Consider the following 16,882-nt stretch of genomic DNA (forward strand, 5'->3'; position numbering starts at 1 on the left):
ACATTTGGAGACACAGAAAGGAACTGGGTTGAGGCAGGCAACTTAAAAATAGGCAGAAGCACTGAAATTTGGTGGAGTATAAAATAACCATTGAAGGCTTTTCAGAAAACATGTGGATAAACCATCTGTCACTAAACTACAGATGACTGAAATATGCATCGACTGATTTGTTTTTTTACTATGCATATTGGGGTTTCTGTTCAGCATTTGTCCAGCTTTCAACAAATCTTTATTGAATACCTATTATATGCTGGACAATATGGAGAGTGATAGCACTACAGGACAGACAAGATCAAAATGGTTTCAATACTCCTGGATCTTATATTTCAGAATTATTCATTTTCATTATGTTCTTTTGGCCCAGATCACTGTATCTCAGATGGAAAAGTTTTCATTAGAAGTGATATCTTCACCATTCTGGGTTTGTAAGTTTCTTTTGTTTAACTTAGCCTTCCGGGAAGTTGATACTTGAAGACACAGCACTGTAATCCAGGAGACGCCTTCTCCGACTGCTCCAAATTGGTCAGGAGCCTCTCAGCAGTGCCCTTGATACCTTGTGCTTCTCCTTATTTCTAGATAGCATTTAGAAATAGCATAGTCTTGTCATGTCCACTTTCTTGGCATCTGCTATCTACTCCAACTAGATCATGAAGCAGGATATCCCAACATCTCTATAGTACCACCGGAGGTGATCGATAAATGTTGGTTAAATGAAATTAATGAATGGAGGGGATGGATATGACTTTTCTTTACCTGAATATGTTTTTCTCTGGGGCAAGTTTTTGGTAGAGAAAAATAGGGCTAATGTAAGAGAGAAAGATAAGTTCCTTCTTTATCTTTATATATGCGATAACATTTTTGAAATGTAACTGTGCTTGGCTTTTCTTGTAAGACTAATTGGAATGTGGTAACAGAGCTGGATATCTTGTTTAAAGGTGATTTAAAAATGATAGATCCCATACATTTTTTCATTTCCTTAACAGCTGCAATGTTAGCCTACTCCATAAATCACAACAGTTGGTTCTATCTTAATGCCATAGGTATTTCAGTAATATAGACTGTTCAATAAATTATTGGGTAGTTATTAGAACGGGGTAAATTTGACTTAACATCTTAATTTGACTTAGGCATCTTCCTGGAACCTTCTTGCCCTGAGGTTTGGATGAAAAACACTTTGGATATCACCGTGAGACTTGCTACTTCCGATTCATTGTCTAGTATTCTCCTTGGCAGCTTTGCAAAACAAATCTTGGAAAGCGCCTAGAGAAAGCCATTCTTTTTAGAAAACTTGGAGTCTTTTGAATTCACGCTGGATGACAATGACAGTGAATGAAAGTGTTTGTCCTGTTTGTATATTTGCCTGCTGCTTTGCTCATTCACTCGCTATTCATTTTTTCCAATGGATTATTTATTTATTCAATTTTCAAAACAGCAAATATCCTAGATTTCAAAGTATCCTTGTACCCTATGGTTATGGGAATGTGTCAGCCAAACTCTAGGTGGCGCTCCACATCGAATTTAGGAGGCAGGGGAAGGAGTGTGGCAGTGGAGCTCTCAGGACGGCGTCAGAACCACAGAACACCCAGGCTGATCCCGAGACGAGGAAGGGAGCTTCCCGTGTGGGGGCGGAGGGTGGGGCAGAGCAGGATGTGCGCTTGGGTTTCACTTGGAAAAAACATACATCATATTGCAATATAATTTACTTTGAGATTTCAGTTTGGAAAATGGCATGGAAATAATCCAGCTTGAACATCGTCCTCCTCACCTCCTGGACTAGGGCGAGGGCCCCTTATATTTCTTCATGACAATTGTGTCACAGTTGTAAGTATTAAAGTATTTGCTTAATTATTTGTTTGATATCCGCCCACTTTGGACTGTAAATTTCACAAGGCAAGGACCTGGCTGCATGGCTCATAGCTATTTGCCTGCTGTCTATCACAACACCTAGCAAGTGATAGACGGTCAATAAATGTTTGTTTTGTTTGCTTATTTGGCTGCTGCTCCATTCATTTGCTTCACTGGGTTATTCATTTTTTCATTCCTTCGTCTCCACCCTTCCCTTCCTGTTCCACCCTACCCTTATCTTCCATCCCCCACTCCAACTCTCCCAGTCCTCCCAGCCCTCCCATCTACCCCATTCCCTACCCAGTCCCACCCTCATTTATCATAAGTTTTAAAAGTTAAGAAACCTAAGGGGGCCGTAGTGGGGTGGGGCAGAAACTAAATGTATGAAAGCAATCTTTAAATAGTCGGATTCTCAAAATCCGGAGAAAGGGTATTAAAAGGTAAGAAAGCAACAGTTTTGCCAATGCAAAAGGGAAAGTGTGGCCCCCTCAGTGGTCATTTCCCCATGCACTATGGCTTTCCTAAGCAGGTGCTGCACCTCCTGGGTTTTGGCAACTGGATGCAGAAGACCGGCAGAACTCTTTCCTCTGAATGGTCTGGACTGGGGACAATTGGCTGGAATCACAAGTGGCTTCTTTGCTCACTCTAGCGGTACTTCAGCTTTCATAAACGGCCGGTTCCTGGAGCTGTAAGGTTCCAGCACATCGGGGATTTCCCTTTGTTAGATCCTGACCCGCAGAGCTGTGTCTCAAGCCAAAACTGTTGTGTTCACCTCTTAAAAGGCTTTCAAAGAAGGAAGGGAGGGAGGGAGGGAGGGAGGGAGGGAGGGAGGAAGGGAAAGAAGGAAGGAAGGAAAAATTCTGGAAAATATCAGTTGTTATTCACAGACACCTAACTTGCCGTTTTTAAAAACACATTTTAAAGTTGATATGAATCAAAAAAAAGTTATTGTGATATTGGCAGTCAGCTCTCTACTGAAATGATGTGAGTGGAAAGACAAGAGTTTGGAAGAATGCGTCCCCCAAAATTCTTACATTGTTACCAACCACAGAAACAAAACATAGTCCTGGAAAGGAATTTCAAGTCATAGATGCCAAACCCCTGATTGTGTAGATAAAAATAATGAGGCTCTGAGGTAAGTGACTTGCTCAAAGCCACTCAATTCAGGAGTTAGACCAAAACTCATGACTTCTGGCCAATTCTGGGCCCTTGCCACTACACAAGCTGCAGTTTTTCTGTTTTAGCTAAAATGGGTTTCAAACAGCCTATCCACCATAAATGTATTTCTTCGACTCTCATTCTCTTGTATAAGGCCTTACAGGGGACCCAACTTCTAATGTTGAAGGAAAAATATTGCATCTTTTAAAAAATGGTCAAAAGGAAAGGAAACTTCTAGGCATATAAATGTCACATCACCCTGTAAATAGGAACCCATCATTATTGTGTGGGTAAGAAAGAAATAATTAAAGAAACCAATTTCCGTTAATTCCACATGTAGTGTATGCCTTTGAAAAGCGTCCAAAATATTTTCCAAACATTCTCACATACACTGCACACGTCTGTCCTATGTAACCTGAAAATGATTTACCCTTGTGAAATCATTTGCACAAACCTGCCAACCTTATGAATGATTTTGTTTGTCTACTGTCTCAAAATAATTGATCTTACATACGTTAAGCTAATTAAAATAGCCAGGCCCTTTCTTTGCAGAAAATCCACAAGCCCTCTTTCAATTATGCTTCTGAGGTCAGGAAAGCAATTCTTATGGAAAAGTAGGCTAGAATTTGCTTCAATCTATTAAGATAAAACATAAGAATGTATTTTTACTGCATTGATAAAAAAATTCACCAAAATATTAGGTATTTTTAGTCAGTCTCCAACTTACTAAAGGGTCATATTCCGAAAGTTAGTGGATAAATGAGTTGTCTGGAATTTGGAGTGTATTTTCCCATAAAAACAGTGCTACCCATAGGAGTTAGTTCCCAGGCCACCCTTTAGGTGCTATTTAACCCATAGTGTAGCAGCCTATTGTGCACTTAAAAATTATTATTTTAATTTTGTTATTATTAGTTAACTGGCTCAAAAGTAACTGATTGATTTAGAGGCTGTTTTAGATGCTGACATCAGGAAAACCAGTTTCGATTATAGATACTTGAGATAGTAGTTGGAGACTTTTATGTCATTTCTGTAGAAGGCTTTGACGTACTTTGGAAACTCTAAAAATAGATGATACTTAATTTCATCTGCTTACTTATGACTAAAGGAGGAAACAGAGAGAAAAGCCTTGGCCCCTGCTCAACGTCCACCACTATTAGGAAAAGAAGACAAGAAATGGGATAAAAGGAAAAGAGAAAAGAAGTTAAAATTGTGTGCATGTATGTGCATGCAGAGATTAACTTAGCAGTGAACAATGAGGAAATGAGGAAATTGAGGCACACGCAAGAAAGGAGATAGGAAGAGATTTTGGTCTGAGACTTCTTTGTGTTGTTCACAAAGTGGCAGTGATGACCTAGAAAGTTCAGAAGAGAAAAGGAAAGTTTTAGCAGGTACTCTGTGAACTTATGTTTAGGATGTGTAATAAACAGAAGTTGTTACTTAGGGACATGAGTTAACTGATTTAAGAATTGGACTCTCAGTTTGAATCCATACACATCTGTGGAAGACCTACAGTGTTTCGAGAGCTGAGATATAGGACTAACTGCAAAAATTATCTGGCAATAACCCTTTACCTTGCAGAGATAATAATAGCTAGCATTTTTGACTCATTGTAACTCATTTAATCTTCACAATGACTCTATAAAGTAGGTATTAGTATTATTATTATTATCCCATTGTGTAGATGAGGAAACTAAGACACAGAAAGGATAGGTAATTTGTCTGAAGTCACATGGCTAGTAAGTGTTGGGGCTACCATGTGAACCCAGGTAGTGTGGGGATAGAACTTGTGCTCATAACCGCCATGCTATACTCTGCCCTAACGTTTTCTGGTCAACATTATTATCTCTTGTCAGCAAACGCTCGTACCCTGACTCCATCTGGGATTTGGAATGCACTCAGGGAAGTGGCTGTGCATGGAGACTAGAAATGGAAGAGGCTTCCAAGGTCATGCCTTTCAGGCTCCCTTCAAATTCTACAGCTACTGTGAAGAGAGTTGCATTCCCACAGAGAACATGTCAGACTGGAGGAAAATTGTGACAAAAGGTCTCCCCAGAGGTCTCTGAAACTTCGATCTTATCTCATTCCACAAGGCAAAGGCCAGTTTCCTAAATCAAAGAATGAAACAAAGTACATCTTTTTCAAGTATTGTTTTGACATCACTCCCTTTTATACAACTGGACAGGCACTCCCATTGTCTTTTTAAATAATTTTTAAACACTCCTGAACTTTGGCTTGGAGATCCTCATTTGAAATGATTTTATCACTCTAGACATACTAGCTCATATTTTTTAACTTCAACCTGGCAAAAGTTAATATCCCTCATAAAACTCTACCCACTCTCTTCTCTAAGTATCACATAAACCACTCTTCCTGATTATACATGCCCCATCTTGAGCCATATCCATTACTCTGTCAACTTTCCCTGGAGGTTAATCTGCTAGTGAGAATTTAAGTGGACTCCTGGGGTGGAGTATTCTACAGTGGATGGAACTTGGATTCTGAAGTCAGTCAGTTCTGGTTCAAATCCCAGTTATTCCATTTACTAGCTGTGTCATGTTGGGCAAGCTATGTAACCTCCCTAAATCATTGTTTCCTCACCTAGAATATGAATACAATATTAATAGTACTGGTATAACAGTTGTTCTGTGAATTAAATAAGATATTGCATATAAAGAACTTAGTTCAGAGTAAACACATTATAAAATTCAACACATGTTAGTCCCCATGATTACAATTCTTTTGGAGCACAAAATAATCAGAGATATGTAACAAAGATGGTTGTGAAGAGATGTTTATGTACCATTTTTGTAAGAGTAAAAAGTTAGAAACAATTTATGCCCAACTGTGGTTGACTATGCAACCAATTATAAGTCATGTTCTGAATGTTGGGAAATATCAAGATTGTATTAGTGAGTATTAAAAAAAACATAAAACCTGCAGAGCATCAAATTTGGGAGGGAAAGTATATGCATAGAAAAGAGATTTGAAGAACCTACATCAAAAAGTAGATTATAATTATCTCAACAGAGAAAAAGTATATGGAGTATAGATGGGTACTGGGATTATGAAGATTTTAAAAATGTTTTGTATTTTTCTGTGCATCCTAAATTTTGTACCTTTTGTAATTAGGAAAATTACATGCTGTTGAAAAATAATGGATGAAGTTTAGCCTTCTCAGATGATCTCCTTCTGGCTCCAATTAATTCAGACCTCCAGCTTATCCACTTCCTTTATTTCCTTTTTCACTCTCTACAGATTTATGTTTCCTCTGCACAGCTGCAGTTGGTTTCAAATATTTGGCAGAGACTGTAGTTGGTGTTTAGATATATTTATGTGGGTTCTCTCTCCCTCATCAGACTGCATTTCCACGAGAGTATCTTCCCTATATTTTCTCTGTAATTGTGGATAGTGGCTTGGAAGCTCTTTGTCCCAAAAGTTAACTGATTGAGGTCATTGTAAACAATGCAAGAAGAAAAACTTGCTTAACTTGTTTCATTATTAACATTAATTGGGAGCTAAGGTTCGCATGTTAGGAATGGAGGGGTTTATAGACTGGTTGGGAATTAGGCCCTGTGCCCGAGGCAATGCTTTGTGTTTACGCAGCTATTTCATTTCCTCCTGGAACATAGGAATACCAAGGCCTCTTGCATTGAGGAAGGGTTACATGACTGGTTCTGACAAGCAAAATGGAAACAGATGTGGTGTGCACCACTTCCAGACCCCAAATCATTTTACATATTCCTTTATCAATTCTTGCTTCCCCTGCTGTCTGCTGGCTGGATAGTGCCAGGGTGAACTTGAAGCCACAATATGGTAGAGCCACAAGATGGAAAGAACCTGGGTCCCTGAGCTTCTGCTTAGAGAGGAACTACTCAAGAGAATTATCTGAACAGACACATCTGAAATGAACAGGGTCAGTGAGAAAGATAAGACTCTTATTAAGTAAAAGTATTGAGATTTGAAGGCTATTTATTCTTGTAGTAACCCTATCCCAACTAACAACAGAAAATTATACAAATAGTAAAAGAATTCAAGATAACATATTTTAAGTGTCAAACAAATGGAATATAATTTTTGAATTTGCCTAATATTTTACTGTTCTCCCAAATCATTTGCTTCCCTACCTTATTCAATTCTCTAAGAAACCTTGATGAGTCTATCTTTGTGTCACAATTTAAGAAACTGGCCTTAGAGTTGTTACATTCTTTGACCTAAGCTAGAACCAAAATTTTCTGGCTCCAAATACTGTACTCTTTGCCTTTAGGCATAAATACTATAAGAGTAACTAATGACTAAATTATTTATAGAAAAGATGTTTTGCCTAAATTGTCTAGGGAGTAATTTTTTGAACACTCGTTCCAGCAGCAGCTAATAAATGTCCCAAGAAATAGAGTTCCAAGGCCAAATGAGTTTGGGAAACACTGGGTTAAACAAATGTGACCAGGAGTCTTCTACTTACTGCCAATCTCTCAGAGCCTTTAACTTACAATTTGGAGGCTCATAGGGAGCCTATGCAGCATATCCCATACACCTGACCACAGAATTCTTTGATGATAGAGCCATCGTCAGGAGCAGAGTGTGCTGAAACATGCCTGAGAAAGGTTTTCTAGATAACAGCTCTCATTCTCCACTGCACCCTGGTTCCACTTTAGTCTATTCACTTCTTAGAGTACATTTCTCAGCTAATGTTGGGAACAACAAAATTCTCTAGTAAGCTCATGTAACCAAGATCAAATGGGACTTCCAGGAGATTTTTTTTTTGTTTAGACGGAGTCTGAGCCCTGTCACCCAGGCTGGAGTGCAGTGGCACGATCTTGGCTCACTGCAACCTCTGCCTCCTGGGTTCAAGCCATTCTCCTGCCTCAGCCTCCCGAGTAGCTGGGATTACAGACATGTGCCACCATACTCAGCTAATTTTTTGTATTTTTAGGAGAGATGAGGTTTCACCATGTTGGCCAGGATGGTCTCGATCTCTTGACCTCATGATCTGCCCACTTCGGCCTCCCAAAGTGCTAGGATTACAGGCGTGAGCCACCACGCCCGGCCCCAGGAGATTTTTTTTCAATTGCATTTATTTTTTAACTTATCTCAAGTAAGAGCAGGACACATTCATTGCACCTAGAAGGTAGAAAATATAAATAGAAGAAAGAGAGGTGCAAATCAACCCACTTCTATTCAACCCACTGGCATAGTCAACCTGTGACATTTACTACCATGGGGAGCTGCTGAGGCAGGGTAGAGTTGGATTTGAGGAAGGATTAGATAATTTTATGAGCATGACTAACATTTAAAGCTATGTGAGCTAAAACAAAAAAGATACGAGGAAATGAAGTCTCATGTTGCAGGATGTAAATTGATCACATGTGGAAGGAGGGGCAAAAAGGAATTCCCACCTCGCAATCCAGCGTGGGATATTACAGAATGAGCCAGGTGCAATAGGCTTGACTTTCCCTCTTTGTTTTCCTTTTCCTTTTCTCTGGTACATCTGATTCTGGCTAAACAGTAGGTGGGGATATTAGCCCTGATAAATAGCGATTTGATCCCACAAGGCAACTCCTATTGAAAACCAAGATAACACAAATATTTTCAATTCTTCAAGTTGAACCTAGACTAAGTATTTTGTTTTGTGGGTGATCCCTCTGTTCTTTTATTAAGAGAAGATCATTTTATGAGAGCTAAGAATATTTGCATTCCTAGGATTTAAAATTCTCAACAAACACATTGCTCAAGCAAATAAAAAGAATAGAACCAAGTAAGGTAAGATCTTCTTAATTAGTTGAGACTCTTGAGCAAGGATGAATCCAGTCTTGAAGTACTGGCTATTTCAAAATACTCATTTTACCTTAAACATACAAATAAAATGTGTTTCTGAGCTGCAGTATTCTGAGCTTGGTGATGATTGAAGGCCCTGGAAGAGGGGATGGCAGATTTTATTGGTCTGGATGGGTTCTCACTCGCCATGTCCCCATGGGAAATTTTGTAAAAATATTCAACTCTAATGGTTCAGTGAAAAGCATTTGGGCCTCAGGGAATCAACGGGAGCTAAGTTTTATAGAGTGAATCCCGTCTGGGACTAGAAGAATTAAGAAACAGAACTATGGGAGACAGGCAAGAGGAATACCAATACCAGCCCCATGGTACAAAAAGTTAGTCTTTCATTGTATAACCAGTGCTATGATTTCCTGCATTAAGATTACAAAAGCAATCAGATCAGAGATTGTGGACTTTTTTCATTATAGGATTTGAGTTGACCCTTTCTTCAACTATGAATTCTTTGGTTGGGGAACAGCCCTGATTTCCAATATGAACCCTAAATATCATTTGCTTCAGGAAGGATTTTTCCTGTTGGTTCTTAGCAATGTTTCTGAACTTGTGGCAATGGTTGTCTATACAACATTGACTACTCCATTCTCTTATCCCTTCCTCCCTAGCATAGACCACTTCTCATTATAAAACTTTTCTTTCTTTTTTTTTTTTTTTTTTTTGAGATGAACTCTTGCTCTGTTGCCCAGGCTGAAGTGCTGTGGCACAATCTTGGCTCACTGCAACCACCGCCTCCCGGGTTCAAGTGATTCTCCCACCTCAGTCTCTCAAGTAGCTGGGATTACAGGTGCGTGTCACCCATGACCAGATAATTTTTGTATTTTTAGGAGACATGGGTTTTGCCATGCTGGCCAGGCTTGTCTCAAACTCCAGACCTCAAGTGATTCTCCCGCCTCAGCCTCCCAAAGTGCTGGAATTACAGGCATGTACCACTGCACCCGGCCTATAAAACTTAAAATTCCAAACAGGCATCTAGTTTTCCAGCCTTATCTTGCACCTAGAATTGACTATGTGACTCAGTTGTGGCCATTTCTGGCTTGGAGGATGCTAGGAAATATTTTCCTTTTTGGATAAAAGGAGAGAAATATGGGAGGAGAGTTGTGTTTTCTGTTTGTTTGTTTGTTTGCTTGCTTGCTTGTTTGTTTTTCTGGCTATCCCTTCTCTCACCTTGACATAGTGGGGAAAGAATGTGGCATTTCATACTGTGGCAATTATTTTGTGACCATGAGATGACAAACTTGAGGATCAAAGGCATGGTAGCATTGACAAGATGGAAGGGGAGAAAAATCTTGAGTTCATAATGACATCCCTGAGCCACAACAACAACCCTGGGACCATGAGCCTGTTGATTTCTTGAAGCCACTTTTAGATGGATATTCTGTTACAGCCCAAAGCCTTCTAACTATTAAATACACCCAGTGAAAATGTGGCTATGTGTTCCAATAGAGCACAGAACCCTGAAGAAACACACGGCCTGTGACTTCTGGTCATATCGAATCATTGATATTCCCTGATGTAGACTGGCATATTTCTCTTGGAAAAAATAGCGAACCAGGGCTCCCTTGATGGTTGTCTGAGAATTCATTGGCTAATACTGGCAGAGCCTAAGGCCATGAACATGCTCATCATTACTAAGGAGGCAGCAATCCCGGAGGTTGCAATTCAACATGAAAAAGAAAAGGAGGATTTTGCTCCAAATTCCACACAAGGTTTCCTTCCCTCTTGTTCTCATTTCCCACAATCTTACCCTTTTCTTTGTGTCTTATTTTGGCTTCAGAAAACCTCCTTTACCTTTTCATTCTCCAATTCTGATGTTACTTAATTCTTCAATATGGTAAAGCAATAAAAAGAAAGCTGGCTGATAATCTGAGAGCAGTGCCAAAAATGTATGTTTGGAATGTTAGGACTTTATTGAAAAATACTTTATTGAATAAGCAGAAATTTTGTTAAGCTCCAAAGGAATCTAACCATCTCCCCTCCCCCACCATCACTGCCTAAATTTCACATCCTCTGATAACTTAAGTGCCTTCCCAGACTGGCATATCTTCTAGTCTGCATGTCCTAAACTACAAATCCAATACTATCGAGTGACTGGAAATGGTACAACTCAAAAGGCTAGGAAAAATCCTGCTCTATGGAGACACATTCATTTTTAAAATTTCTTTATTTCAAAAGTTTCCATCCTAATTTCCCTTCTTGAAGAGTTTTCATTGTACATGAGCAGGGAATTATGATGTGTGTCATATTTTATAACTTAGCTAATTTGAAGATACTTTTTTCTTTTACATCTGTTAGATTTTTTTTAAAAAAAGTGTATTATACTTTAAGTTCTGGGATACATGTGCAGAATGTGCAAGTTTGTTACACAGGTATACATGTGCCATGGTGGTTTGCTGTGCCCTTCAACCCGACCATCCTGAGCTCAAAGCCCAGAATCAGAGCTGATGAGTAACCAAGGAATTCAGATTTTAGTACTGAAAATAATGTATAGGAAATTCCATTGTTCTGGAGGACAAGAATTTAGCATTCACAGCTGAAATGTGTAAGACGAAAAAAAGTCTGCCAGAAAAATGCTGTTTGCAATGCTGTGAGGGTCTGCTCTAAATGGTGTTTCTTGTGGGAGGGACTTGGTGTGATGCGGTGTTGTGTGTTTTGGTTTTTGGTTTTCATCTGGAGGCTTTTTTGCTTTTGTTTCGCAGATCGAGGAAAGGAGGTTTGCCTGAAAAGGAGCCAGAGTGGTTCTGCCCAGACTGACGTGCTTCTGGCAGCCGGTGTGTACCGCTTGGTGACTGCTCTTTCATTTCAGGTGGTGATTTACCAAATGCCGCTTTTTTTCTGTATGACACAGGCGTGGCCAAACATAGTCACCACTCAGAATGTTGGGGAAGTTTCTCGTCCCCATCAAACAGAGGGAGCAACCCTTGGTGTTTCAACAATGAAGCCTCCATTAGCTGAGAAGTCTAACTGTGATTTATCATTCCCTACCTATAAAGATTGTAAACAAATCAGGAAGCTTTCTGAGTCTGTTAGTCCTCTACTTCCAGGTAGAAGTGGTAAGAATGTCAACCTTCCCTCACAACATTGTAAGAAGGAATGATTATTTGAATTGATTATAAAAAGATGCTCTGCATTATTCATCATTAGGGAATTGCAAATTAAAACAACAAGGAGATACGGCTACATACCTATTAGGATGGCTAATATCCAAAACACTGACAGTACCAAATGGTAGAGCAACAGGAACCCTCCTTCATTGCTGGTGAAAACGTAAAATGGTTCGACCACTGTGGAAAAGAGTTTGGCAGTTTTTTACAAATCTAAACACACTTTTATCATATCATTCTGCAATCATGCGCCTTGATATTTTCCCAAATGAGTTGAAAACTTAGGTCCACACAGAAACCTCTGCACAAAAGTTTATAGCAGCTTTATTCATAATTGCCAAAACTTAGAAGCCACCAAGGTGTCCGTCAATAGGTGAATGGATAAATAAACTGTAGTATATTCATACAGTGGAATAGTATTGAGCACTTAAAAAAGAAAAAGAGCTATTAAGCCACAAAAAAGACATGGAGGAAGCATAAAGGCGTATTACTAAGTGCAAGAAGCCAATCTGAAAAGGCTACACTGTATGATTCCAACTATAAGATATTCTGGGGAGGTAAAATTATGCAGACAGTAAAGGATCAGTGTTTGCCAGGGTTTTGGGAAGATGGAAGGAGGAATTAATAGATGGAACACGGGATTTTTAAGCCAATGGAACTATATTGAATGACACTGAAAGGGTAGCTACATGGCATGATAGATCTGTCAAAGCCCACAGACTATACAACACAAAGAGTGAACCATATGTAAACTGTGGGCTTTGGTCACAAAGAGCGAACTGTAATGTAAACTATGGACTTCGGTTGAAAATGAGGCATCAATATTACTTCATCAGTTGTAACAAAACATACTGTGATATGTTGGTGGTGGAAGGGGCTGGGTGTGTGTTGGGGGATGGTTATGTGGAAACTGTACTTTCTGCTCAGTTTTACTGTGAGCCTAAAACTTGTAAAAAATGAAACTTATTAATTAAAACTAAATAGATTTTAAAATCTAGATAAAAGTTATGAAGCAGAAAGTGAATATAATCATATAATTATATAAATTAATAAAAATAATTGTTGAATGCATGCTTTAGGATTAAGTTCAGTTGTACACAACACAAAAAAAACAACAACAAATGTGGTTTAGACAAGATAGAAGAATATGTTTCTCATGTATGCAAAATAAGCCTAGAAGTAGGCAGTCCGGAGTTGGAATGGTGACTCCACAGAGACTTTGGGGACCAAGGCTTCTGGCTTTGCTGAGACTCCCATCTCAGCATCTTACTCCCATCTCTTGGTCTGATATAATTGCCAGAACTCCAGCCGTTACATCTGCATTCTAAACAGCAGAGAGCGAGAAAGGAGGAAATACTGGCATGCCTCCTCCCTTAAATGCAGACTTACAGGAAGTTTCATATTATATTTCTGCTTTTATCTTATTGGCCAAGAACTTAGACAAATTGTCACATCTACCTGTGAAGGAGTCTAACAATTTTTTACCTATTGAATGTACACAAAATTTAAAAAATCTGCAGAGAGGTCTAGCTAAAAATCAGGGCTCTGTTTCTAAATAAAAGGAAAGAAAGGGATGTTGGAGTAGGCAGCTAGCCATCTGAGACTTTGAGCAACTGTTGCTAAGTTAAAAATACAGTGCTAGAGGCAGAGGATGAAAAACACATTAGATCAATAGGAGAAATAAACATGCAAGCACGCGGCTATTATATAGGTGGCAATTTGTTAATGGCACAAGAATTTCAAAAGAGGATGTGCGTATGCCCAGTTGGGGTTGATCAGAGAAGTCCTCCTAGAGGGAAGGATATTTTACAAAGACCTAGAAGGATGGAGAGAATTTGAACGGTAGGAAGTGGTGGAAAAGAAGCAAACTTGGCATAGGAAATGGCATGAGAGAAAACAAGTTGTTATTTGATAAAGAGGGATATGCCTGTTATTGGTGCATTTTATAGTCTGCACAGATACAGAAAGTGCCTAGGCAGGAAGAAGTTTATGTCTGTAGTTTGGACATCTACCCTAATGACATCAGTTTCTCTATTCACAATCTGTCCATCATTCCCATGGGGTGGGAGGTGAGGAAGAATTCCATTCAACAACACACACTTAGAGTATCTCAGGCAAAGAGACTTTTTTTCTTTTGTATTTATGATAAAACACCCAAATATGTATCCAAGTGGGATTACCAGCCTGGGTTGGATCCAAGAGACTTTGGTTACTAGAACTATTTCTCATCATAAATCCCCAAACAAGTTGAGTTTTTCACTTCCTCTCCTAATCTGCCATGGAGCACAGCCGAGTTGCTTGAAGTCATCTACTTCTTGGCAGTGGCTACAATTCCAAGATGATGGAACGATTCTTTTCCATATACATCATTATTATTTCTAGTATAAATATTTATCAAGCACTCACTGTGCAATAGAGAAGAGCTCCTGCTTGGTGGTCTTTCCAGCTGAACAAAACAAACATGAGTAGAGGTCGAGGGAAGAGGTGGGAAGAGAACCTCAGCTGGTGGGAAACAATAGGAATTGCTTCCCCACCCCACCTCCTTTTATTCATGTTGGATGTTATTTGGACTTGACTGCCATATTTCAGATACGTAAAATGTGTTTTTATTTGTTTAACATATGCTTTATAGGGCTTACCATGTGCTGTGCACTGTTCTAAGCTCTTTACAAATATTAACACATTCAGTCCTCATAGAATCCTGTGAAATAAGTCATTTTATTATCCCAATTTGCAGATGAGGAAACCGAGGCACACAGTAATTTGCCCAAGGTCACTCACTGGGCACAATGACTCTAGAGCAACACTGTTCAGTAGAACTTTCCCTGATGTCAGAAGTGTTCCATATTTGTGCTGCCCAATAGGGTAACCACTGGATACGTGTAGCTGTTGAGCACTTGAAGTGTGGCTTGTATGACTGAGGAAGTGAACTTCTGAAAGTTCAGAAGGCCACCCACCTCGCCCTCCCAAAGTGCTGACATTACAGGCATGAGCCACCACACCCAGGCTGCCTTTCTTTCCTTTCCTCTCCCTTCCTCCCTCCTTCCCTTTTTCCTTTCTTTCTTTCTTGCTTGCCTGCCTTCCTTCCTTCCTTTTCTTTCTCTCTCTTTCTTTCCATCCCTCCCTCCTCTCTCTCTCCTTCTTTCTTTCCTTTTCTTTTCCTTTCTTTTCTTTTTTCCTTCCTTCCTTCCCTTTTCTCCTTCCTTCCTTCTCTTCTCCTCTCTTTTCTTTCTCTTTCTTTTTTTGAAGGAGCAACAGCCAAGAATATAGAGATTCTTTTGTAAAACAGTGATCCTTCCTGGTGCATTTGCTGTTTAATTATGATAAACAACATGAGATATAAGTTTATAGAAAAATATGAGCAAGTCACTCAGGTGGTGCCATTCTCTATTCCCTGGCTATTAAATAGGACTACGAAAAAGCTCTATCTCCAATGCAAGTTTTCTCACAATTAGTAGCAGATGAGGAGGTCAAAGAGGAGAAATCAACGGCTGGTTAGGTCATGCACATTTGGTAGCACAGACCATTGTTAAAAGCGAAAAGCAACATTATAGTATCTGGTGCCTGCTTGGGAAAATGAAGAGCAGGACAAGGTCATGTGTGTTATCTTGCTGTCATCAAGACTACTACTCCCTCTTTTCTCTCTTTCACTCCCATTTTAATGCTTCTCTACTTTACTCAGCTTTCATGGTTAAACTCAAATTCCACTTCTTCCTTGAAAGCTGCCCTCCTGTCTCCGTGTGAAAGCATCCTCCCTACAATATGACTGTGTGTTTCTTCTGGTACTCAATGGGTTCTATACTATATAGTAGCTAAGTAAGTACAAGTCCTAACTCTCCTACTTACTCTCAACTCTTAAAGGTCTGATTTCTGTTTGTATTAATTTTCTGTAAAACTTCATACAAACCTGGGCAACATAGTGAATGAGACCCTGTCTCTATTAAAAAAAAAAAAAAATTAGCCAGGCGTGGTGGCACACACCTGTGGTCCCAACTACTCAGGAGGCTGAGGCAAAAGGATCACTTGAGCCAAAGAGGTTAAGACAGCAGTGAGCCATGTTCACACCACTGCACTTCACCCTCAGCGACTGAGTGAGATGTGCTCACATTCCATAGATTATTTTAACTTTCATCCCTGTTTCCCTATTTCTAGCATGCACTTCTATGATAGCATTAACAGTATTGTATTGTAAAATTTGATGATCGTATCTCTCCCCAAGACTGTAAGCCCTTTTAGAGTAGCACCTACCTTAAAATAGTTGCTCTATAAATGGCAAGCAACTATTTTCTGAATGAATGGTCATTCTCAGAAATTTGTAGTATATGTAGTATGTTTGCCTTTTGTCTAAAAATGGATCCCTCCTCCAATGAAACTCTTCTATATTAGTATTAGATTAAGCATTAGGTAATATCAAACTAACTTCAGCATTTTATAATAGCCCTGCTGTAGGGAAAGACAATGCATAATTGTCCTAGAGAATGAGGCCATTTTCAGCTAGCTGTGGTGGCTCACACCTGTAATACCAACACTTTGGGAGGCTGAGGCAGGCAGAACACTTGGATTGGGAATTCAAGACCAGTCTGGTCAACATGCCAAAATTCTGTCTCTACTAAAAATACAAAAATTAGCCAGGCATGGTGGTGTATGCCTATAATTCCAGCTACTAGGGAGGCTGATGCACGAGAATCACTTGAACCCAGGTTGTGGAGGTTGCAGTTAGCAGAGATCACACCACAGCACTCCAGCCTGGGTGACAGAGTGAGACTCTGTCTCAAAACAAACAAACAAGCAAACAAACAAACAAAAAGAGAGAGAGAGAATGAGAACATTTCTTGCTTAACCTTGCCCAAAGGACATAGGTCATCCAAAGAGGTTTGAATTTTAGGGTACTGCACAGAACCCAGAATAGAAAAGAAGTGTGAAAACTGGCAAGACATTGCAATTTTCTACAA

The 16,882-nt window shown here is 39.5% G+C and overlaps 1 long non-coding RNA gene across 2 annotated transcripts in view; it reads left to right on the top strand.

Moving 5' to 3' along the window:
- The first annotated feature begins 1,655 nt into the window (after window positions 1-1,655).
- Window positions 1,656-16,882, top strand: part of LOC115930211 (uncharacterized) — a 29,170-nt gene continuing 13,943 nt past the window's right edge. Inside the window, exons 1-3 of one of the 2 annotated variants that reach the window (XR_010129361.1) lie at window positions 1,656-1,821; window positions 4,857-9,613; window positions 11,526-11,632. This is a non-coding gene — a long non-coding RNA (uncharacterized lncRNA). Of the gene's footprint in view, window positions 1,822-2,374; window positions 2,497-4,856; window positions 9,614-11,525; window positions 11,633-16,882 lie in introns of those variants that run through there. The other variant, XR_008670485.2, reaches the window with a different exon arrangement.

The sequence above is a fragment of the Gorilla gorilla genome, chromosome 10 (genome assembly GCF_029281585.2).
Source record: "Gorilla gorilla gorilla isolate KB3781 chromosome 10, NHGRI_mGorGor1-v2.1_pri, whole genome shotgun sequence".
In the NCBI taxonomy this organism is placed as follows: Eukaryota; Metazoa; Chordata; class Mammalia; order Primates; family Hominidae; genus Gorilla; species Gorilla gorilla.